This window comes from Doryrhamphus excisus, chromosome 2 (assembly GCF_030265055.1).
Source record: "Doryrhamphus excisus isolate RoL2022-K1 chromosome 2, RoL_Dexc_1.0, whole genome shotgun sequence".
Lineage (NCBI taxonomy): Eukaryota > Metazoa > Chordata > Actinopteri > Syngnathiformes > Syngnathidae > Doryrhamphus > Doryrhamphus excisus.
Window position 1 is genome coordinate 31,374,478 of NC_080467.1, and position 26,097 is coordinate 31,400,574.

Consider the following 26,097-nt stretch of genomic DNA (forward strand, 5'->3'; position numbering starts at 1 on the left):
CACTTTGCCTCTAAATGCACTGATGCTTCACTTCCGGCTTGATGTGGTGAAATGGCATTGAAATTACGTGAAGGAGAGATATGACGTCATAGATGAAAATGGAACTTGAGAAAGAAAACTTTGGCCACACCCACTCAGTCACGTGAGCAGCCAGCAGGGGGCGCACAAGATGTTCTTATGTTTAAGGATAATGGTGAAAGGTGCATATGTTTAAATGGGTATAATAGTATTTTTTATGGGTATAATAGTATTTTTATGGGTATAATAGTATTTTTATGGGTATAATAGTATTTTTTATGAGTATAATATTCTGCACATTCATCTTTTATTTGACATTTCAAGGAAAATGTAAGATTTTGTCCCATTTTGATGTTAGCCATCATTCAGCGTCATCTTTTCATTTTTTCACTCCGACCTCGTGCGGACTTGCGCGTGCACGCGCTCCGCGCGTGGCTGTGGAGTGACACTGTGCGTGCGCGCGCCAGTGGAATCCCGAGTGGAAGAGGAGGAGGGACCACCGTAGCGCGCAGGGAAAAGAGTTCTTCATCCACGCTGCTTCTATCTCTCTCCCTCCCCTCCTTGCAGGCGGGACAACGCCAGGTTCGAGTCCGTGACCTTGTGGACTTGACACTGCGCTTTTTTCCACGCACATCCACGACTAGTTCCGCTGCTCTACCTCACTTCTCTCTCTCTCTCTCTTTCTCTCTCCCCACTGGGTCCACTCTCCGGTTGCTCGTGGAGCCGTGAATCCGCACGAGGACCATGTGATTTGTGGAGTCTTTTGGCGGGGATTTATGGAGCCGGAAGGACGCGGGGACATGGTGAGTGAGAGAATCACGACCTTCCACGATAATCCTGACTGCGGTCCACATGTGCCGCAAGGTGTGTGCGTGGGTCCGGTCTGCATCCACGCGCTGATGCTTCCGGTGTGAGCGCGAGGTTGAGTGGAATTGACCTCCACGCTGAGCAGTGTGTGATTAGTAATCCATCAGTCATCTGTAATCCATGTGTGGCAACATTGATGACATGGGATGCGTTGGGATGATTGATGGTTGCTCTGAAGTGTGGCTGTGCTTTTTCTTTGGCTTCGTGTTGCGTTCATTTGGCTCAGGCATTATGAGACTGGGGGCGGGTCTTGGTGTTGCTTTGACAACGCTTGGTGGAAGTTGTTGTTGTTGTTAGATATTCATTTGTTTTTGGCTTCTACTTTTCGATTCATTTTATTGTGATACTTAAAAAGAGCTGGGTAAAAAGAACCGACTCTTTCGGCTCCCAAATGATTCCTTTGATTATGTTGTTGTTGTTGTTGTTTAAATTGCTTTCTTCCCAAAATAAATTAGAAAAACTAGAATATACAAATTCAAGGGTGTCCAAAGTGTGGTCCGGGAGCCATATGCAGCACATGGTACACTCATTTTATTGTGATACTTAAAAAGAGCTGGGTAAAAAGAACCGACTTATTTGGTTCCCAAACGATTCCTTTGATTATGATAATGTTGTTGTTGTTTAAATTTCTTTCTTCCAAAAATAAATTAGAAAAAAAAATAATTCTACAAAATGAAGGGTGTCCAAAGTGTGGTCCGGGAGCCATATGCAGCACATGGTACACTCATTTTATTGTGATACTTAAAAAGAGCTCGGTAAAAAGAACCGACTCTTTTGGCTCCCAAACGATTCCTTTGATTATGATAATGTTGTTGTTGTTGTTGTTGTTAAAATTGCTTTCTTCCCAAAATAAATGAGAAAAACTAGAATTCTACAAATTCAAGGGTGTCCAAAGTGTGGTCTGGGAGCCATATGTAGCACATGGTACACTCATTTTATTGTGATACTTAAAAAGAGCTGGGTAAAAAGAACCGACTTATTTAGTTCCCAAACGATTCCTTTGATTATGATAATGTTGTTGTTGTTGTTTAAATTGCTTTCTTCCCAAAATAAATTAGAAAAAAAATAATTCTACAAAATCAAGGGTGTCCAAAGTGTGGTCCGGGAGCCAAATGCAGAACATGGTACACTCATTTTATTATGATACTTAAAAAGAGCTCGGTAAAAAGAACCTACTTATTTAGTTCCCAAACGATTCCTTTGATTATGTTGTTGTTGTTGTTTAAATTGCTTTCTTCCCAAAATAAATTAGAAAAAATAGAATTATACAAAATCAAGGGTGTCCAAAGTGTGGTCCGGGAGCCATATGCAGCACATGGTACACTCATTTTATTGTGATACTTAAAAAGAGTTGGGTAAAAAGAAACGACTCTTTTGGCTCCCAAACGATTCCTTTGATTGTTGTTGTTGTTGTTTAAATTGCTTTCTTCCTAAAATAAATTAGAAAAAAAAAATTATACAAAATCAAGGGTGTCCAAAGTGTGGTCCGAGAGCCATATGCAGCACATGGTACACTCATTTTATTGTGATACTTAAAAAGAGCTCGGTAAAAAGAACAGACTCTTTTGGCTCCCAAACGACTCCTTTGATTATGATAATGTTGTTGTTGTTGTTGAAATTGCTTTCTTCCAAAAAAAAATAGAAAACAAAATAATTCTACAAAATCAAGGGTGTCCAAAGTGTGGTCCAGGAGCCATATGCAGCACATGGTACACAAAAAAATATCATTTATCAAGAAAACTAAAAAAAAAAAAAACAATCAAAGCAGTAATTCTCCAAGAGGAAAACAAAATATTACAATAAAAAACTTATACTAATAACACATTTTAAAAAAAGTTAAATATTATGGCAAACAAATAAAACAACAAATCCTTTTCTTGTAACATTATGACAAAAAGTGAAGATATTATGGGAATAAAGTCATAATTCCTAGAATAAAATTTATAATAAGAAAGTTTAAATAGTTGGGGCAAAATGGGGGTAAAAAAAAAGCATAAAGTATAAAGTCAAAATATTAAAAGAAAAATATGAGAAACGGTGAATTGTAATATGTGATGTATTCTATTAAAGTGAAATATTAAATAATAAATAAAAATAAAATTATATATTAAAGTAAAATATATACTTTATTAAGTATTTTTAATTAAATTATTTTAATTATTAATTAAATTTAAGTAAATTATTATTTTAATTATTAAAATAAAATATTTTTTCTTTAATGTGGTAATATCGTAAACAAAATAAAGTTATAATTGCTGCAAAATACTTTTTTTTTACATGAGTGACATACTGTGTAATAATGTTCTTTCTATAATGTGATTAGGGCTGCAACTCACGATTATTTTAATGATCAATTAATTGGTCAATTAATTTTTTAGATTAATCGATGAATGGATTAAAAAAAAAAATTTAAAAAATATTTCTTTATGAATGAATGAATGGAAAACGATAGCAAAAGGGGGCGAGGGACATCAGGATCTGCAGGGACTGGATCAAGACCGGATCAGATTCAGTTTCAGTGTGAACCCGGTGTGAAACCCAAACATAATAACGTCTCCTCATGGATGACTAAGAACATTGAAAAACAATCACATTATCAAGGCTGAAATCAGATTAATTGGATCATTTATTAATCATGGATTAATCATTACAGCACTAAATGTGATCATGTGATCATTTCCAGTACATGTATTTTATATGCTTTACAGGAATTTTTTTTTTTTTTCCATTTTATGATTTTAAGTGTTGCTTTGTCAGGCCCATGTGCACGCGTTCTGTGGCGTGCACTTTTTTTTTTTTTATCGCTTTTACGCAACATTTATGGAACGCTCCGTCAGGTCAAAGGTGCTGATTACGGTACGGGGAGCGTCAACGCTTTGCCAGCTAGCATTGCGGTAGTCGCACACTTTAGTGACACGCTGGAGGTGCCGGTGTCAGGTCGGAGATGTTGTTGTAGATGAGGGGAGAAGGAGGCGTGAAGCTTGGATGGATGGATGGATGGATGGATGGATGGTCTGGTTCTCCTGAAGGTAAGCGTTGCTTTGGAGGACCATCACTTCTTCTTCTTCTTCTTGTGTTTTTCATTGGAGCTGTAAGCAGATGTGTGTTTATGATAAGGAGGACACGTGTGCATCATCTACTACCTTCTTTTTAATACCATAAATTAGTGTGCATGTTTGTTGACGTTGTTGTTTTTGCTATTTTGTGCAGCTTATTTGAAGATGTGTTTGTGTGTGTGTGTGTGTTTGTGTGTGTGTGTGTGTGATGTTTCAGTACAGAAGCCGAATAGCACTTTGCATGTAAAGTATGCCGCCATCCAAACATCGATCCATTAGTCATCACAATGTTAGCACGCACACACAGAGGCCACAAGATTAGGTACACACTCTAACAAGATGCAGCCTTTGCTAACGCTGCTCAGTTGCTCAGTGGAACCTCGGAATAGTCCGACAAATACCGAAGTATATTTTGATGTAAGGCCAAGTAAGTAGTATTATGAGAAACAAAATATAATATAAAAATATATATTTTTTAATTCTGATAAAAACATGTTATGGGAATAAAGTTATAATTAAAAGTAAAACAAAAAAACAGCAGAAATGTAAAAAAAAATATGAAGAGCAAAAAGTTAGTAAAAATAATAAATATATTAAAAATAAATATAATAAATAGAAATATAATAAAAATAAATAAATAATAAATATAATAAAAAAATTAATTTAAGTAGCATCAAATTGAAATATTGAACAAAATAAAAAAAAATCTGTAATATTGTAAGAACGGGCTGCACGAGTGGTTAGCTCGCAGACCTCACAGCTAGGAGACCCAAGTTCAATTCCACCCTCGACCATCTTGGTTGAAAATGAATGAATGAATGAATGAATAAAAATATATTTTTTAATTCTGATAAAAACATGTTATGGGAATAAAGTCATAATTAAAATAAAACAAAAAAAAACAGCAGAAATGTAAAAAATATGAAGAGCAAAAAATTAGTAAAAAAAATAATAAATATAATATAAATAAATATAATAAAAGAAATAAGTATAATAAAAATAATTAATTTAAGTAGCATAAAGTTGAAATATTGAACAAAATAAAAAAATATGTAATATTGTGAGAACGGGCGCGGCACGGTGGTCGAGTGGTTAGCGCACAGACCTCACAGCTAGGAGACTAGCGTTCAATTCCACCCTCGACCATCTCGGTCGAAAATGAATGAATGAATGAATGAATGAATAAAAAAATATTTTTTAATTCTGATAAAAACATGTTATGGGAATAAAGTCATAATTAAAAATAAAACAAAAAACAGCAGAAATGTAAAAAAAAATATGAAGAGAATAAACTTGTAATACGATGAATAAAAATAATTAATTTAAGTAGCATAAATTTGGTTATAAATTACATTAATTATTATTATTATTATTATTATTATTCATACTATTATTAAATACTGAACAAAATAAAAAAAATCTAATATTGTGAGATCAAGCAAGAATAAAGGTGTTATTTTTGCAGAATTGGTGCACTTACATACTTAAGTGCATAAGTGCACTCAGACTGCAGTCCCCTAAATGGCGCTACACTGTCTTGGAAAAGGGGGGGGGGGCATGAAATAATTAATTAATTAATATCATCATCATCCTTGAATTGTTATTTTTATTTATTTTGTTATTTTTACCACTTTAAGTATGCATTTATATTATTTCTTGATGAAAGACCCCCCCTCCTCCGATAAAAAATATTCCACTGAAAATCCTGCTTGACAGCTTGAACTCAGAGGTCGCGCGGAGGGCAAATGAAGGTCACGAGTAATCCTGGTTGAATTGGATTCTGGTGTTGATTGTCGGTGTGTCCATCTGTGCGCTTTAGCGGCTTTGCAGGAAGCGGCGATGGCGATCGATAACGTGGAGTTGCTGGAGGCTGTCTGGGGGGGGTGGAGGCTAAGTGCAGTGGGGGGGGGGGGTCGGGGGGTGATGGCCCTGCTTTTATTCATTGCATTAGAATCATCAATTTAATCAATTACAGCATTTGATGTTGTTGACTTGGGGACAAACACTTTTTAGTAATTGCGAGGACAGGCCACTAGTTGGCAGTGTAACACGCTACCGTCATGTCATTTTCACATAAAAATCATCCGCTTTTAACATTAGAGCCCTGTACACATGAAATAGCACCCCTATAGTGATTTACACTCCTATATCCAAAATATTAGTTCACATAATAAGAGAAAATCAGACATAGAAAACCTGCTAACCTTCCACATAAGCTTTTGAAAATTATTAGAGACCTCTAGACATAAAGTAACACCCCCATAGTCACCTTTACACACCCATTACCCAATATAGTAAACATTACAACAGACAATAGGCCATAGAAAACATGTTTACAACCTTCTAAACAAGTTTTTTCAAATTATTAGAGCCCTCTAAACATAAAGTAACACCCCTATAGTCACCTTTACACACACATTACCCAATATAGTAAACATAACAGACAATAAGACATAGAAAACCTGTTTGCAACCTTGAAAATCCAGTTTTTTAACATTAGAGCTCTGTAGACATGAAATAGCACCCCTATAGTGACATTTACACTCCTATATCCAAAATATTAGTTCACATAATAAGAGAAAATAAGACATAGAAAACCTGCTAACCTTCCACATAAGCTTTTTTAAAGTATTAGAGACCGCTAGACATAAAGTAACACCCCTATAGTCACCTTTACACACCTATTACCCAATATAGTAGACATTATAACAGACAATAGGCCATAGAAAACATGTTTACAACCTTCTAAACAAGTTTTTTCAAATTATTAGAGCCCTCTAAACATAAAGTAACACCCCTATAGTCACCTTTACACACACATTACCCAATATAGTAAACATTATAACAGACAATAAGACATAGAAAACCTGTTTGCAACCTTGAAAATCCAGTTTTTTAACATTAGAGCTCTGTAGACATGAAATAGCACCCCTATAGTGACATTTACACTCCTATATCCAAAATATTAGTTCACATAATAAGAGAAAATAAGACACAGAAAACCTGCTAACCTTCCACATAAGCTTTTTAAAAGTATTAGAGACCTCTAGACATAAAGTAACACCCCTATAGTCACCTTTACACACCTATTACCCAATATAGTAGACATTATAACAGACAATAGGACATAGAAAACATGTTTACAACCTTCTAAACAAGTTTTTTCAAATTATTAGAGCCCTCTAGACATAAAATAACACCCCTATAGTCACCTTTACACGCCGATTACCCAATATAGTAAACATTATAACAGACAATAGGACATAGAAAACCTGTTGCCAACCTTGAAAATTCAGTTTTTTAACATTAGAGCCCTGTAGACATGAAATAGCACCCCTATAGTGACATTTACACTCCTATACCCCAAAATATTAGTTCACATAATAAGAGAAAATAAGACATAGAAGCCAGAGGCTTGGCTTAATTAGTTCTAATTCTTAGCATGTGTCGTTTTGCAAAATATCCAAGTGGCAAATTTGCATTTTTTAAAAATGTTTCATATTCATACAACAAAAATTAAAAAAAAGCAAAAATTGACAATTTTGCAGTTATTTTACAAGGACAACTTTGTAATGTTATGATGGGAAAAAAAAATTCAAACAATTTTTAGTAGCGTCTGCACAGTGTTTGAGTGGTTAGCACGCAGGCCTCACAGCTAGGAGACCCGAGTTCAATTCCACCCATTCCACCAAATTTGCATTTTTTTATTTTTCATATTCATACAAGAAAAATTTAAAAAAGCAAAAATTGACAATGTTATGATGGAAAAAAAATTCAAACAATTCTTTGTAGCGGCTGCACGGTGGATGAGTGGTTAGCACGCAGGCCTCAAAGCTCGGAGACCCGAGTTCAATTCCACCAAATTTTCATTTTTTTTAATTTTTCACTGTGGTTTTTACTGGCAAACATTGGACCAGCCCTGCTTGAGTTGTTCCATACTGTATCTTTAATGGAATAGCTGCAGTGAAAAGAGTCTTTGTGTATTTTATTGGCCTCGGAGTACATAAAGGGAACTATTGTCATCTCGGAGTGGTTCAGTCGTGTCAAACATGGTGGGTGAGGCTGCCAAAGACAAACGCTAGTAAACATTAAAGACGGAAAAAAGGGGTTCACCCGGAGGACGAGAAAGACGTCTGAAGGACGAGCACGGGAGCGAGTGCGGCATCGTGAGGAGTTATTTTGGGTGCTCCACCTCGGGCGCTCCGTCACAGAGCACAAAGGTTGCGTTTGAGCTTTGACGACTTCCTTGGCTCCGAAAAAACCAACCTGAGACGTTTCATGACAACGTGTTAGGTCACGTTATGTCATTGTGTGTGTGTGTGTGTGTGTGTGGTTTTCAGATGTGATCATGTGATGCACGCATATTCCGCATCCCCGAACGGCTTTGCACCAATAAAACACAAAACACACCGTTGTCATTTCCGCTCCTAAATCTCTTTTCCGTGCCGCTAAAAAAAGCAAACGTATGCAAAATACTCACGGCACCGCATTTATTACAGCTCACTGACCACCATGGCGGATGGGAACAATTGCTAAGCGGAACTAAAAGCTATTAATTTGTAGCACAAATTCACAAAGTAGGTTTCTTTATTTAGAAATTGAATATTTTCATAATTATAACACAGAAAACCTGTTACCAACCTTCTAAATGCATTTTAACATATTAGAGCCCTCTAGACATGAAATAACACCCCTATAGTCACCTTTACACATCTATTACCCAATATAATAGTCGAAATTATAACAGAAAATAAGACATAAAAACCTGTTTACATCCTTGAGAATTCAGTTTTTAACATTAGAGCCCTCGAGACATGAAATAGCACCCCTATAGTGACATTTACACTCCTATACCCAAAGTAGTACTTCACATAATAAGAGAAAATAAGACATAAAAACCTGTTAACCTCCTACATAAGCTTTTTAAAATTATTAGAGCCCACTAGACATATAATAACACCCCTATAGTGACCATGACACACCTATAACCCAATATAGTAGACATTATAACAGACAATAAGACATAGAAAACATGTTTACAACCTTGAAAATTCAGTTTTTAACATTAGAGCCCTGTAGATATGAAATAGCACCCCTATAGTGACATTTACACTCCTATACCCAAAGTAGTACTTCACATAATAAGAGAAAATAAGACATAAAAACCTGTTAACCTCCTACATAAGCTTTTAAAAATTATTAGAGACCTCTAGACATAGAATAACACCCCTATAGTGACCATGACACACCTATAACCCAATATAGTAGACATTATAACAGACAATAAGACATAGAAAACCTGTTTACAACCTTGAGAATTCAGTTTTTAACATTAGAGCCCTCGAGACATGAAATAGCACCCCTATAGTGACATTTACACTCCTATACCCAAAGTAGTACTTCACATAATAAGAGAAAATAAGACATAAAAACCTGTTAACCTCCTACATAAGCTTTTTAAAATTATTAGAGCCCACTAGACATATAATAACACCCCTATAGTGACCATGACACACCTATAACCCAATATAGTAGACATTATAACAGACAATAAGACATAGAAAACATGTTTACAACCTTGAAAATTCAGTTTTTAACATTAGAGCCCTGTAGATATGAAATAGCACCCCTATAGTGACATTTACACTCCTATACCCAAAGTAGTACTTCACATAATAAGAGAAAATAAGACATAAAAACCTGTTAACCTCCTACATAAGCTTTTTAAAATTATTAGAGCCCACTAGACATATAATAACACCCCTATAGTGACCATGACACACCTATAACCCAATATAGTAGACATTATAACAGACAATAAGACATAGAAAACCTGTTTACAACCTTGAGAATTCAGTTTTTAACATTAGAGCCCTCGAGACATGAAATAGCACCCCTATAGTGACATTTACACTCCTATACCCAAAGTAGTACTTCACATAATAAGAGAAAATAAGACATAAAAACCTGTTAACCTCCTACATAAGCTTTTTAAAATTATTAGAGCCCACTAGACATATAATAACACCCCTATAGTGACCATGACACACCTATAACCCAATATAGTAGACATTATAACAGACAATAAGACATAGAAAACATGTTTACAACCTTGAAAATTCAGTTTTTAACATTAGAGCCCTGTAGATATGAAATAGCACCCCTATAGTGACATTTACACTCCTATACCCAAAGTAGTACTTCACATAATAAGAGAAAATAAGACATAAAAACCTGTTAACCTCCTACATAAGCTTTTAAAAATTATTAGAGACCTCTAGACATAGAATAACACCCCTATAGTGACCATGACACACCTATAACCCAATATAGTAGACATTATAACAGACAATAAGACATAGAAAACCTGTTTACAACCTTGAGAATTCAGTTTTTAACATTAGAGCCCTCGAGACATGAAATAGCACCCCTATAGTGACATTTACACTCCTATACCCAAAGTAGTACTTCACATAATAAGAGAAAATAAGACATAAAAACCTGTTAACCTCCTACATAAGCTTTTTAAAATTATTAGAGCCCACTAGACATATAATAACACCCCTATAGTGACCATGACACACCTATAACCCAATATAGTAGACATTATAACAGACAATAAGACATAGAAAACATGTTTACAACCTTGAAAATTCAGTTTTTAACATTAGAGCCCTGTAGATATGAAATAGCACCCCTATAGTGACATTTACACTCCTATACCCAAAGTAGTACTTCACATAATAAGAGAAAATAAGACATAAAAACCTGTTAACCTCCTACATAAGCTTTTTAAAATTATTAGAGCCCACTAGACATATAATAACACCCCTATAGTGACCATGACACACCTATAACCCAATATAGTAGACATTATAACAGACAATAAGACATAGAAAACCTGTTTACAACCTTGAGAATTCAGTTTTTAACATTAGAGCCCTCGAGACATGAAATAGCACCCCTATAGTGACATTTACACTCCTATACCCAAAGTAGTACTTCACATAATAAGAGAAAATAAGACATAAAAACCTGTTAACCTCCTACATAAGCTTTTTAAAATTATTAGAGCCCACTAGACATATAATAACACCCCTATAGTGACCATGACACACCTATAACCCAATATAGTAGACATTATAACAGACAATAAGACATAGAAAACATGTTTACAACCTTGAAAATTCAGTTTTTAACATTAGAGCCCTGTAGATATGAAATAGCACCCCTATAGTGACATTTACACTCCTATACCCAAAGTAGTACTTCACATAATAAGAGAAAATAAGACATAAAAACCTGTTAACCTCCTACATAAGCTTTTAAAAATTATTAGAGACCTCTAGACATAGAATAACACCCCTATAGTGACCATGACACACCTATAACCCAATATAGTAGACATTATAACAGACAATAAGACATAGAAAACCTGTTTACAACCTTGAGAATTCAGTTTTTAACATTAGAGCCCTCGAGACATGAAATAGCACCCCTATAGTGACATTTACACTCCTATACCCAAAGTAGTACTTCACATAATAAGAGAAAATAAGACATAAAAACCTGTTAACCTCCTACATAAGCTTTTTAAAATTATTAGAGCCCACTAGACATATAATAACACCCCTATAGTGACCATGACACACCTATAACCCAATATAGTAGACATTATAACAGACAATAAGACATAGAAAACATGTTTACAACCTTGAAAATTCAGTTTTTAACATTAGAGCCCTGTAGATATGAAATAGCACCCCTATAGTGACATTTACACTCCTATACCCAAAGTAGTACTTCACATAATAAGAGAAAATAAGACATAAAAACCTGTTAACCTCCTACATAAGCTTTTTAAAATTATTAGAGCCCACTAGACATATAATAACACCCCTATAGTGACCATGACACACCTATAACCCAATATAGTAGACATTATAACAGACAATAAGACATAGAAAACCTGTTTACAACCTTGAGAATTCAGTTTTTAACATTAGAGCCCTCGAGACATGAAATAGCACCCCTATAGTGACATTTACACTCCTATACCCAAAGTAGTACTTCACATAATAAGAGAAAATAAGACATAAAAACCTGTTAACCTCCTACATAAGCTTTTTAAAATTATTAGAGCCCACTAGACATATAATAACACCCCTATAGTGACCATGACACACCTATAACCCAATATAGTAGACATTATAACAGACAATAAGACATAGAAAACATGTTTACAACCTTGAAAATTCAGTTTTTAACATTAGAGCCCTGTAGATATGAAATAGCACCCCTATAGTGACATTTACACTCCTATACCCAAAGTAGTACTTCACATAATAAGAGAAAATAAGACATAAAAACCTGTTAACCTCCTACATAAGCTTTTTAAAATTATTAGAGCCCACTAGACATATAATAACACCCCTATAGTGACCATGACACACCTATAACCCAATATAGTAGACATTATAACAGACAATAAGACATAGAAAACCTGTTTACAACCTTGAGAATTCAGTTTTTAACATTAGAGCCCTCGAGACATGAAATAGCACCCCTATAGTGACATTTACACTCCTATACCCAAAGTAGTACTTCACATAATAAGAGAAAATAAGACATAAAAACCTGTTAACCTCCTACATAAGCTTTTTAAAATTATTAGAGCCCACTAGACATATAATAACACCCCTATAGTGACCATGACACACCTATAACCCAATATAGTAGACATTATAACAGACAATAAGACATAGAAAACATGTTTACAACCTTGAAAATTCAGTTTTTAACATTAGAGCCCTGTAGATATGAAATAGCACCCCTATAGTGACATTTACACTCCTATACCCAAAGTAGTACTTCACATAATAAGAGAAAATAAGACATAAAAACCTGTTAACCTCCTACATAAGCTTTTAAAAATTATTAGAGACCTCTAGACATAGAATAACACCCCTATAGTGACCATGACACACCTATAACCCAATATAGTAGACATTATAACAGACAATAAGACATAGAAAACCTGTTTACAACCTTGAGAATTCAGTTTTTAACATTAGAGCCCTCGAGACATGAAATAGCACCCCTATAGTGACATTTACACTCCTATACCCAAAGTAGTACTTCACATAATAAGAGAAAATAAGACATAAAAACCTGTTAACCTCCTACATAAGCTTTTTAAAATTATTAGAGCCCACTAGACATATAATAACACCCCTATAGTGACCATGACACACCTATAACCCAATATAGTAGACATTATAACAGACAATAAGACATAGAAAACATGTTTACAACCTTGAAAATTCAGTTTTTAACATTAGAGCCCTGTAGATATGAAATAGCACCCCTATAGTGACATTTACACTCCTATACCCAAAGTAGTACTTCACATAATAAGAGAAAATAAGACATAAAAACCTGTTAACCTCCTACATAAGCTTTTTAAAATTATTAGAGCCCACTAGACATATAATAACACCCCTATAGTGACCATGACACACCTATAACCCAATATAGTAGACATTATAACAGACAATAAGACATAGAAAACCTGTTTACAACCTTGAGAATTCAGTTTTTAACATTAGAGCCCTCGAGACATGAAATAGCACCCCTATAGTGACATTTACACTCCTATACCCAAAGTAGTACTTCACATAATAAGAGAAAATAAGACATAAAAACCTGTTAACCTCCTACATAAGCTTTTTAAAATTATTAGAGCCCACTAGACATATAATAACACCCCTATAGTGACCATGACACACCTATAACCCAATATAGTAGACATTATAACAGACAATAAGACATAGAAAACATGTTTACAACCTTGAAAATTCAGTTTTTAACATTAGAGCCCTGTAGATATGAAATAGCACCCCTATAGTGACATTTACACTCCTATACCCAAAGTAGTACTTCACATAATAAGAGAAAATAAGACATAAAAACCTGTTAACCTCCTACATAAGCTTTTAAAAATTATTAGAGACCTCTAGACATAGAATAACACCCCTATAGTGACCATGACACACCTATAACCCAATATAGTAGACATTATAACAGACAATAAGACATAGAAAACCTGTTTACAACCTTGAAAATTACGTTTTTAACATTAGAGCCCTCGAGACATGAAATAGCACCCCTATAGTGACATTTACACTCCTATACCCAAAATAGTAGTTCACATAATAATAGAAAATAAGACATAGAAACCCTGTTAACAACCTTCTACATAAGCTTTTTAGAATTATTAGAGACCTCTAGGCATAAAATAACACCCCTATATTCACCTTTACACACCTATTACCCAATATAGTAGACATTATAAGAGAAAATAAGATATACCAAACCTCTTTTCAACCTTGAAAATTCAGTTTTTAACATTAGAGCCCTCTAGACATAAAATAACACCCCTATAGTCACCTTTACACACCTATGATCCCATATAGTTGTAGACATTATAACAGAAAATGAGACATAGAAACCCTGTTTACAACCTTCTACATAAGCTTTAAAAAATTATTAGAGACCTCTAGACATAAAATAACACCCCTATAGTCACCTTTACACACCTATTACCCAATATAGTAGACATTATAACAGAAAATAAGACATAGAAAACCTGTTTACAACCTTTTAAACAAGTTTTTTTCAAATTATTAGAGCCCTCTAGATATAAAATAACACCCCTATAGTCACCTTTACACATCTATTACCCAATATAGTAGAAGTTATAACAGGAAATAAGACATTGAAAACCTGTTTACAACCTTCTACACAAGCTTTGTCAAATTATTAGAGCCCTCTAGACATAAAATAACACCCCTATAGTAACCTTTACACTCCTACTACCTTGTATTTGACTTCATTTAGACATTTTTATACTATAATAATAGGCTGTATTAAATGACAACAAAACCTAATTTATTAGCTAGTATATTTTAGAAAAACAGTAATAGAGTGAAGGTTAAAGTTTAAAGTGGCAAGGCATTACCGTAATTAAGTGAAGGTACTGTAAATTTGAGCCGAAGGGAATCGACCTCGGCGGAGGCGTGCGCTCCACTGAGCATCACTGTAGTGAAAAACGATGCTGAGCGAGAATGAGACCGCTACCAGTCTTCAGCAGAGCGTTTTAAATGTGAAGTTATGGGAGCTGAAGCGGCTCGGCTTGTACTTCCTTGTACTTCCTTGTACTTCCTTGTACTTCCTTGTACTTCCTTGTACTTCCTTGTACTTCCTTGTACTTCCTCCAAGTTCTCAAGAAGGAGAGCGTGAACTAAATCCCCCAAATGTGAGGAAGCTGGCGTCTCATCTTTTATGCATGCATGCTGATGGCTGATGGCTGCTGGAGTCTCGGCCTTCACCTCGGATCACGCTCACGCACGCCGACACGCTTTCCCACTTTACTCTGCTTGATGTACACTCTGTCATCTCATGCCCAACGTCTGTACCATGCTGCTACTACTACTACTACTACGACTACTACTACTACTACTACTACAACTACTGCCTTATTAAGAGGAACCTTCTAGTTAGTTGTCTTCTGTGTGGCAAATGACTTAAAAAAAGTGTTTACAATATTTTATCATTCATTGAATTTAATTTGAATTTCATAAATGTCTTTAATGTTTTAAAAAATATTTTATATTATGTATTTTAATCACATTTTTATTTAATACATTAAAATATATAAATTATTTTAAAAACATTTAAATACTATATATGTATATGTATGTAAGTATGTATGTATATGTATGTATACGTATGTAAGTATATGTATATGTAAGTATGTAAGTATGTAAGTATGTAAGTATGTATGTATATGTATATATACGTACATATGTATACGTATGTATGTATATGTACGTATGTATATGTATGTAAGTATATGTATATGTAAGTATGTAAGTATGTATGTATGTATATGTATATATACGTATGTATGTATGTATATGTATATATACGTATGTATGTATATGTATATATACGTATGTATGCATATGTATATATACGTATGTATACGTATGTATGTATATGTATATATACGTATGTATACGCATGTATGTATACGTATGTATGTATGTATGTATGTATGTATGTATGTGTGTATGTATGTGTACGTATGTATGTGTGTATGTATGTGTACGTATGTATGTGTGTATGTATGTGTACGTATGTATGTATGTGTGTATGTGTACGTATGTATGTATGTGTGTATGTGTACGTATGTATGTATGTATGTATACGTACGTATGTATGTGTGTACGTATGTATGTATGTATGTATACGTACGTACGCATGTATGTGTACGTACGCATGTATATGAACGTACGCATGTATGTGTACGTACGTATGTGTGTATGTACGTATGTATGTATGTATGTGTGTGTACGTATGTATGTGTGTGTACGTATGTATGTATGTGTACGTACGTACGTATGTATGTGTACGTACGTACGTATGTATGCGTACGTACGTACGTATGTATGCGTACGTATGTGTACGTATGTATGCGTACGTATGTGTACGTATGTATGTATGCGTACTAGGGTGGCCCTTATTTTCGAAAGTTTGAAAATTCAGTCTCCAAACCCGGATTCTTGTTCCACTCCATGAGAAAACCACGCGAGTAATTTTTTTTTTAAATCGAATAATATTTACCCGGTGCTCAACGACCTTAAAGTTTTACTATATAAGATCATTTTCACGTTCAACGATACAGGGGCTTTGTCGGTGACAAATGCCGCGGCTCTGTTCTCAGGTGCTCTCGTTGGTGGACTATGGACCAAGGACTGTGTGTGGCAACTCTCGTCTAGTGCTCCTTTTCCTCTGTCTAGGATTTGTCTAGTGCTTGGCAGTACTTTTTCAACGTGTTTGCATGTTTCTGGAGTGCGTTCTGATTGAGAAGGAATTCCTCTTTTAATTTATTGAAACTCTTCCCTCCATTGCCCTTATTAATCATGTAAATACCACACATACTTTATGTGCTCATACTCAGTCAATAAACTCGTGAAAACACTCGTGATACGCATTGCGAACGGCCTCGAGCGAACCTCAACATCGTCACCCCGGACGTGGCGGCCTCTTTGGATCGCGTCAAGGTGAGCGACCGTGGCGCAGTGTTCGTCCTCAACGAGACAGCCCGTGCTCTGGGGCACGACACAGTTGAGTACAACATCAACAGGACATCGATCCAAAGCCAGCGCCGTCGTCACCGCGAGCAACTGGCCTCCGCCCTCAAGGAGAAGCTGCGAGTAGAAGGCCCCTTGGTAGTCCACTGGGACGGGAAGCTGATGCCGGATCTCACCAGCAACGCCCACGTCGACCGCCTGCCCATCCTCGTGTCTGGGGGAGGTTCAGCTGCTGCAGGTGGCGAAGCTTCCCAGTGGAAGAGGGGCGAATGCAGCGAAGGCCGTCGTGGAGGCGTTGGAGAAGTGGAGCGTCGCTGACCGGGTCGTGGGGATGTCCTTTGACACCACCGCCGCCAACACGGGTCGCCACACCGGGGCGTGTACCCTGATTGAGCGGCAGCTGAAGAGCGACCTCCTCTACCTCGCCTGCCGGCATCACATTCTCGAGCTCGTGATCGAGGCGGTCTTCACGTCGGTGATGGGGCCAACTACAGGGCCTGCTGTCCTGCTGTTCAAGCGTTTCCAGGAGAGGTGGCCCTTCATCAACCAAGGCGAGTTCCAGCCGATCGAGGATGGAGCAGGAGAGGTCGACATCGAGTGGTTCCTTCAGGCCCTGAAAGAGCGGACAGACCTTCGGGACGACTACCGGGAACTTCTGGAACTAACCGTCATCTTTCTCTGCGGCGTACCTCCCCGCGGAATCCGCTTCCGTGCCCCTGGCCCCATGCACCACGCTCGGTGGATGAGCAAGGTGCTGTACTCGCTCAAGGTGTGGCTGTTCAGGGGACAGTTCAAACTGACGCCGAAGGAGGAGCGCGGACTGTTGAGGGTGGCCATGTTCTCCGCCCGCCTCTACAGCAAAGCCTGGACGCAAGCCCCACTTGCTGTCGCGGCTCCGCTCAACGATCTTCAGCTGCTTCAGGCACTGGACGGGTACGAGGACGCGGAGGTCTCCAAGGCCGCGACAAACAAGCTCCTCGGCCACCTCTGGTACCTCTCGAAAGAGCTGGTAGCCCTGGCGTTCTTCGACGACCGGGTTTCATCAGAAACAAAGAAGAAGATGGTAGCGGCGATTGAGGAGAAGGATGGCAACGACACAGCCCAGAAGCGAGTGACCATTCCCGCTTCAGCGATCAGCGGCTGCAGCCTTGAGGACTTTGTGACCTCCAATACGTCCTCGTTCTTCGACAAGATGTCCATCGACAAGGGATTCCTGGCGTTGGAACCGGCAGACTGGAAGAAGGATGAGGCGTACGGCAAGACGTGCAAAGCGCTGGGGAAGCTGTCGGTCACCAATGACCACGCGGAACGAGGCGTCGCCCTGATTCAGGAATATAACCGGCTCCTGACGAAGGACGAAGAACAACTGCAGTTCCTCGTCCAGGTCGTCGTGGACCATCGGCGCCAGTTCCCGGACACCAGGAAGGGAACGCTTGCACGGACCGGGCGACAATGAGTGGCTAGCAGCCACATAACCCCCGCCAGGAGAGGAAAGCGGCTAATACTCCCACGAGAGCAACGTGGGAGGGGGACCCGGAGTGCTTGTGACTAGCGTTCGCTGAGTAAAATTTCAGAGTCTTTGAGCACCGGTTAAATATATTCCGATTTCAACGAAACTTTGCACAGCACGTTTCTGGGTCAAAAGGAACAAGAATCCTGGTTTGGAGCATAGACATTATTCGTTTGAAATTTCACCCCCTTACAGAGGGCCACCCTAATGCGTACGTATGTATGTATGTATACGTACGCATGTATGTGTACGTACGCACGTATGTGTGTATTTATATGTGTATATATGTATAATTCAGTATATTTTAAATGGTATTAGAAGATTAAAAAATATTGTTTTTATTTTAAAGTTGATTTTAATGTAATACATTTAAAATATTTTTAATACTGTATTTGTAAATGTAACAAAAGTCAATCTATACTATTTTAAAAAAAAACATTTTCCAAAATTTAGAGATTACAAAGAACACTAGGTGGCGTCATCTTACTTACCTAGCAGCCAAGGCTAATTCAAACGTGCCACCATTGCCCGTACTTTGACTTTAATTGGCTACTTTTAGCGTCTTCATCAAAAGTAGAGCTGATCAGCTGATTTTATTACGGTATCATTGTTTTGTTGAACAAAGTCACAAACTGTTTACTCGCCATCCTTTCAAGTAGCATTGATGCTATTGCTAACGAACCACGTCATTTAGTAAGAATCTGTTCCGTCTGAAGTGTTTTTGCGTACAGTTTTACATTTTAATTTCTGAGCCCCATATGACCCTTTAGCAGCGACACGGATATCGTTTTATTGACGTGTCTGGTGACCACTGGCGCCTGCGTGTCTATCAAATGCTACGCTATTGCGCTCATGCTAATGTTGTTGGGGGGGGGGGAGTGAAAGCCCATGAAGTCGATCGGGATTCCTTAGGAAAACATTACTGAAGCCCACGTTGGCATTTAGCTAATCGCTGGTGTTAGCGTGTTAGCACAGCAAATAGCACACTTACGTACTTACTCAATAAGTGTACAGTATATTATGTAATACTACTGCTATAAAATGGCCGACCATGTAAAGTTTCTTTTTACAGCCTCAGCAGTAAACGTAAGGAAAAGACAATGAAGAAGCCAAAGTGTGCAAGTTTTAAAGGTCACATGTTGATCCGTGATCCGTGATCCATGATCCATGATCTGCTCTCCATCGCTGAGTGGATGTTTGCTCGAGGGCACAAAAGTGGAGCTTTTAGCATCAAACCTGGGAAGCCAAACAGAGCAGAAGGAAGCCAAATTGGACACGAGTCCACAAACAGCGTACACCTTTTTCATGCCGCACAGCCTGTATCATATATATAAATATATAAATATATGAAATATATATATATATTTCATCTCAGCTTTGTCATATAGGTGATAAATTCTATTATTTATATCAAATTCACTCTTTGCTTTTTTCCACATTTTTGCTTTTTTCCACCAAATATTTCAACATTATTCTTCTTTAAAAATCATCTTTAATAATTTTTTTAATATTTTAACTTTAATCCCGTAATATTCAACATTTTTTTTCTCCACATTTTTGCTTTTTTCCACCAAATTTCCCAACATTATTCTTCTTTAAAAATCATATTTAATACATTTATGAATATTTTAACTTTAATCCCGTAATATTAAAAAAAAAATCGCCACATTTTTGCTTTTTTCCACCAAATATTCCAACATTATTCTTCTTTAAAAATCATCTTTAATACATTTTTGAATATTTTAACTTTAATCCCGTAATATTCAAAAAATATTTCTCCACATTTTTTCTTTTTTCAGCAAATATTCCAACATTATTCTTCTTTAATAATCATCTTTAATACATTCTTGAATATTTTAACTTTAATCCCGTAATATTCAACATTTTTTTCTCCACATTTTTGCTTTTTTCCACCAAATATTCCAACATTATTCTTCTTTAAAAATCATCTTTAAAACATTTTTGAATATTTTAACTTTAATCCCGTAATATTAAAAAAAAATTCTCCACATTTGTGCTTTTTTCAGCAAATATTCCAACAATATTCTTCTTTAAAAATCATCTATAATACATTTTTTTAATATTTTAACTTTCATTTTGTAATATTCAAAAAAAAATTCTCCACATTTTTGCATTTTTTCCACCAAATATTCCAACATTATTCCAAAAATCATCTTTAATACATTTTTGAGTATTTTAACTTTAATCCTGTAATATTTTAATAATTTTTGAATATTCTAACTTTAATCCCGTAATATTCAACATTTTTTTCTCCACATTTTTGCTTTTTTTCCACCAAACATTTTTGAATATTTTAACTTTAATCCTGTGATATTGAAAAAAAAATTTCTCCACATTTTTGCTTTTTTCCACCAAATATTCCAACATTATTCCAAAAATCATCTTTAATAGATTTTTGAATATTTTAACTTTAATCCCGTAATATTCAACATTTTTTTCTCCACATTTTTGCTTTTTTCCACCAAATATTCCAACATTATTCTTCTTTAAAAATCATCTTTAATACATTTTTGAATATTTTAACTTTAATCCGGTAATATTCAACAAAATTTACTTTAATATTTTAGTTTTTTCTGCAGCCTAATTAAAAAAAAATACAACTTTATTTTAAATTTTTTTGCCTTAATATTCCAACTTTAAAAAATAACTAAAATAATAAAAAAAAATCCTCACATTATGAGTTGATTCTTGTAAAAAAAAAAAAATTCTCATTAGATGATTTTCTTTAATATTTTAACTTCAAGCTACTAAAATGTATTTTTTGTTGTTTTGTTTTGAATAATATTAAAAAAAAATTAATAATGGTCTTTTTAAAAAATTGTCTTAATATTATGACTTTATTCTTTTAATAAAACGATCAAATAAGTGAGCATTTGTTGAAAGGCTTTCATGTTATTTATGGGGGTGTTTTTGCCAGGCAAATGGTTGTTGGGGGGGGAGGGGGGGGGGTGAAGTGACGAGCTAAATGTTTATTCCACTCAGCTGCAAGTCTGCTCACTCAGTCTCACCGGACACTTGATTAGGTACACCTCCATCGCTGGTGTAGAACTCGGGGGGGGGCGCATACATACATACATATAAATGGACTTTGGACACCCCCACTGAAGTTCCAACCACATGACTAACATGCTAATGACATGCCTTTTAAACGGCGTTAGGGGCGGTTGCCACGGCAACACTCCCACACCTGTTGGAAGCCTGCACGGCTCACCTGCAGAGCAGAGGAGATTTAACACGTGACCACCGTGATGGCATCGATCTTACAAAAATATGGTCTGCGTGCGCTCCTCTCGGAGTACAAGAAAGAAAGTGAGGAAGACATCTTGCCGGGTTGGGAGATAAACATGGAGGCCGGGATGCGGCGGGATGAGTGATAGCATGGCCGCCCCTGCAGAGTAAACATTCCACAAGTGGTGGAGGAGCGTGTGTGTGTGCGTGGATGAAAGCTGTTTCCGTAGGCTAAAATGCATATATAATACAATAACAATTCAATATATTTGTATTCATATTATTTTATTATTATTGTTGCATTTATTATTATGTGTATATTATTTTTTCTTCTATTTAATTTATTGTATTTATTGTAACTTATACTTTTTTATTATTTTAAATTTATTTTAAAAATTATTATTGTTGCATTTATTATTATGTGTATATTATTTTTCTTCTATTTAATTTATTGTATTTATTGTAACTTATACTTTTTTATTATTTTAAATTTATTTAAAAAAAATATTATTGTTGCATTTATTATTATGTGTATATTATTTTTTTCTTCTATTATTTAATTTAGTTGTATTTATTATAACTTATAGTTTTCTTATTATTTTAAATTATGAAAAAAAAATATTGTTGCATTTATTATTATGTATATATTTTTTCTTCTATTGTTTAATTTAGTTGTATTTATTGTAACTTATACTTTTTTATTATTTTAAATTTATTTAAAAAAATTATTATTGTTGCATTTATTATTATGTGTATATTATTTTTTTCTTCTATTATTTAATTTAGTTGTATTTATTATAACTTATAGTTTTCTTATTATCTTAAATTATGAAAAAAATATTGTTGCATTTATTATTATGTATATATTTTTTCTTCTATTGTTTAATTTAGTTGTATTTATTGTAACTTATAGTTTTTTATTATTTTACATTAATTTAAACAATTATTATTGTTGCATTTATTATGTGTATATTATTTTTTTCTTCTATTTAATTTTGTTGTATTTATCGTAAATTATACAACAATTTGTAACTTATAGTTTTTTATTATTTTAAAATAATAACAAAAACTATAAGTTACAATAAATACAACTAAATTTAATAATAGAAGAAAAAATAATATACACATTGTAATAAATGCAACAATAATATTTTTTATTACTTTAAATTAATAAAAAACTAATTAAATTAATTTGAATTAAAATAATGATATCATACAAATAAAAATATATAAAATTAAAATGTATAAAACAAAAAGGCAAAAATAAATATATACATGAATAAATATATATTTAAATGTATTTAATCATTTTTTCATTAATTAATTAATTATTAGTTAATTAATTTGTCATTAATTTTAAGATTATATTTAATGCGAATACTGTACATATATATTGTTTTTGGGACAACCTGTATAGTATTAGCTTGTAGCTAATCTTTTAATAACATCAGTGAAGGAGGAGCCATGGGCGTCGTCCGAAGGCGAGCCTGCATGGTCTCCAGGATGACGTACGACATTCCGGCATGGGGCCATCAGCGGAGCAGCGTTTGCTCCTGCTTTGTTTATCTTGACTGGAGAGGTCAGAGGGAGTGCCTTGGTTAGTTTTGGCGAGGTCGCTATCAGGAGCAAACCTTCGCCATGGCGCACGTGTAGACTGTTGACCTACTTGGTTGGACTTCTTGTTTGATGCCGGCTTTTACGTCCCTGTCAAACAAACATCAGGGTTTTTCTAGTTGGACGACTTTTGGGGGGGGGGGGGGTGGATGAAAGGAGGTTACAGTTAGGGGCTACACTGCCACCTGCTGCCTTGGCAGGCTCATGACAGCCGCAAAATATCTTTTTAATTAGGTCACATGGGTATGCTGGAGCCTATCCCAGCTGTCTTCAGGTGGGAGGCGGGGTCCACCCTGGACTGGTGGCCAGCCAATCACAGGGCACATATAGACAAACAACCATTCACACTCACATTCATACCTATGGACAATTTGGAGTTGGCAATTACAAATAAAAATTCCTTCCTTCCTTCCTTCCTTCCTTTCTTCCTTCCTTCCTTCCTTCCTTCTTTTCTTCCTTCCTTCTTTCCTTCCTTCCTTCCTTCCTTCCTTCCTTCTTTTCTTCCTTCCTTCTTTCCTTCCTTCCTTCCTTCCTTCCTTCTTTTCTTCCTTCCTTCCTTCCTTCCTTCCTTCCTTCCTTCCTTCCTTTCTTCCTTTCTTCCTTTCTTCCTTCCTTCTTTTCTTCCTTCCTTCCTTGTTTTCTTCCTTCCTTCTTTTCTACCTTCCTTCCTACCCTTCCTTCTTTCCTTCCTTCCTTTCTTCCTTTCTTCCTTTCTTCCTTTCCTTCCTTCCTTTCTTTCCTTCCTTCCTGCCTTTCCTTTCCTTTCCTTCCTTCCTTCCTTCCTTCCTTCCTTCCTTCCTTCCTTCCTTCCTTCCTTCCTTCCTTCCTTCCTTCCTTCCTTCCTTCCTTCCTTCCTTCCTTCCTTCCTTCCTTCCTTCTTTTCTTCCTTCCTTCTTTCCTTCTTTTCTTCCTTCCTTCTTTTCTTCCTTCCTTCTTTTCTTCCTTCCTTCTTTCCTTCTTTCCTTCCTTCCTTCTTTTCTTCCTTTCTTCCTTCTTTTCTTCCTTCCTTCTCTCCTTCTTTCCTTCCTTTCTTCCTTCTTTTTTACCTTCCTTCCTTCCTTCCTTCCTTCTTTCCTTTCTTCATTTCTTCCTTTCTTCCTTTTCTTCTTTCTTCCTTCCTTCCTTCCTTCTTTTCTTCCTTTCTTCCTTCTTTTCTTCCTTCCTTCTCTCCTTCTTTCCTTCCTTTCTTCCTTCTTTTCTACCTTCCTTCCTACCCTTCCTTCTTTCCTTCCTTCCTTCCTTTCTTTCTTTCCTTCCTGCCTTTCCTTTCCTTTCCTTTCCTTTCCTTTCCTTCCTTCCTTTCCTTCCTTCCTTCCTTTCTTCTTTCCTTCCTTTCTTCCTTTCCTTCCTTTCTTCCTTTCCTTCCTTTCTTCCTTCCTTTCCTTCCTTCCTTCCTTTCCTTCCTTCCTTCCTTTCCTTCCTTCCTTCCTTCCTTCCTTCCTTCCTTCTGTCCTTCCTTCCTTCCTTCCTTCCTTCCTTCCTTCCTTTCTTCCTTTCTTCCTTTCTTCCTTTCTTCCTTTCTTCCTTTCTTCCTTTCTTCCTTCCTTTCCTTCCTTTCCTTCCTTTCTTCCTTCCTTTCCTTCCTTTCTTCCTTCCTTTCCTTTCTTTCTTTCTTCCTTTCTTTCCCTTCCTTTCTTCCTTTCTTTCCTTCCTTCCCTCCTTCTTTCTTTCCTTTCCTTCCTTTCTTTCCCGTCCTTCCTTTCCTTTCTTTCCTTTCTTTCCTCTCTTTCCTTCCTTTCCTTTCCTTCTTCCATTCATTCCTTCCTTCCTTCCCCTCCTCCTTCTTCTTCTTCTCTTTTCCTGTTGCGTTGTCGTCTAACCGGACCTCAGGTGGAAGGTGACTTTTCATTTTGTGTGCATGAACATTAAGCTGCTTAACTTTGGTGGAAAAACATTATTCAAATGAAACTTTAAAAAAGTGAAAAAACAAACAAACAAATATGTCAAGCCCTTTTTTTTTACCTTATTTTGGCCTCAATTCAGCACACCAGGAACAAATGTCACCCCCCCCCCCCCAAAAAAAAAGTGCAAACTGAGATTAATATCAGTATCAGTAAATATGCTAAACTATCAGAACAACTAAGCTAAGTATCAAAGTATATCATAATAAATCTCCATAATAACCCGTTTATTTCATTTTTTTATTAAATATGCCAAGGACCAATAAAAAGGGACGTCGTTTAATCACTGCTGGCTTCATGGTTTTACTAGTTGGAGTATCATGTGTCTCCTCGGGGGAAATTAATAAGCAAACACTCTCTCATTTATTGAGTTAAAACCACGAGTGCCTTGATGAGTCCGTGTTGTGTTGCTTTATTAAAAATCTTCTCTTCTTTCAGCCAGATGATGCGTTCGCTGAGGGAAAAAAAACACACAAATGAAACACTTCATTAAAACACTTAGTCAAATGAAAAGGCACACAGAGTGGTGGTGTTTCATACGGGGGGCGACGGGGACAGAACACACGGCAACACCCAAACGCTACAAAACATAGAAATGATCCAAAACCAAAAACACGATTAAACACGAACATTTTTTATTTGCTGCAATCTCGTAAATGAAAGCAAAAGACAGGAAGTTAGCCATGCCACCAGGAAGTTAGCCATGCCCCCAGGAAGTTAGCCAT

The 26,097-nt window shown here is 36.0% G+C and overlaps 1 protein-coding gene across 3 annotated transcripts in view; it reads left to right on the forward strand.

The window, feature by feature from the left end:
• Positions 1–512: 512 nt before the first annotated feature.
• htr4 (5-hydroxytryptamine receptor 4) overlaps positions 513–26,097 on the forward strand; it is a 71,106-nt gene continuing 45,521 nt past the window's right edge. For all 3 annotated transcript variants that reach the window (XM_058064218.1, XM_058064219.1, XM_058064217.1), the window contains exon 1: positions 513–821. The gene's annotated coding sequence lies outside the window, so the exon portion shown is untranslated. The remainder of the gene's footprint in view (positions 822–26,097) is intronic.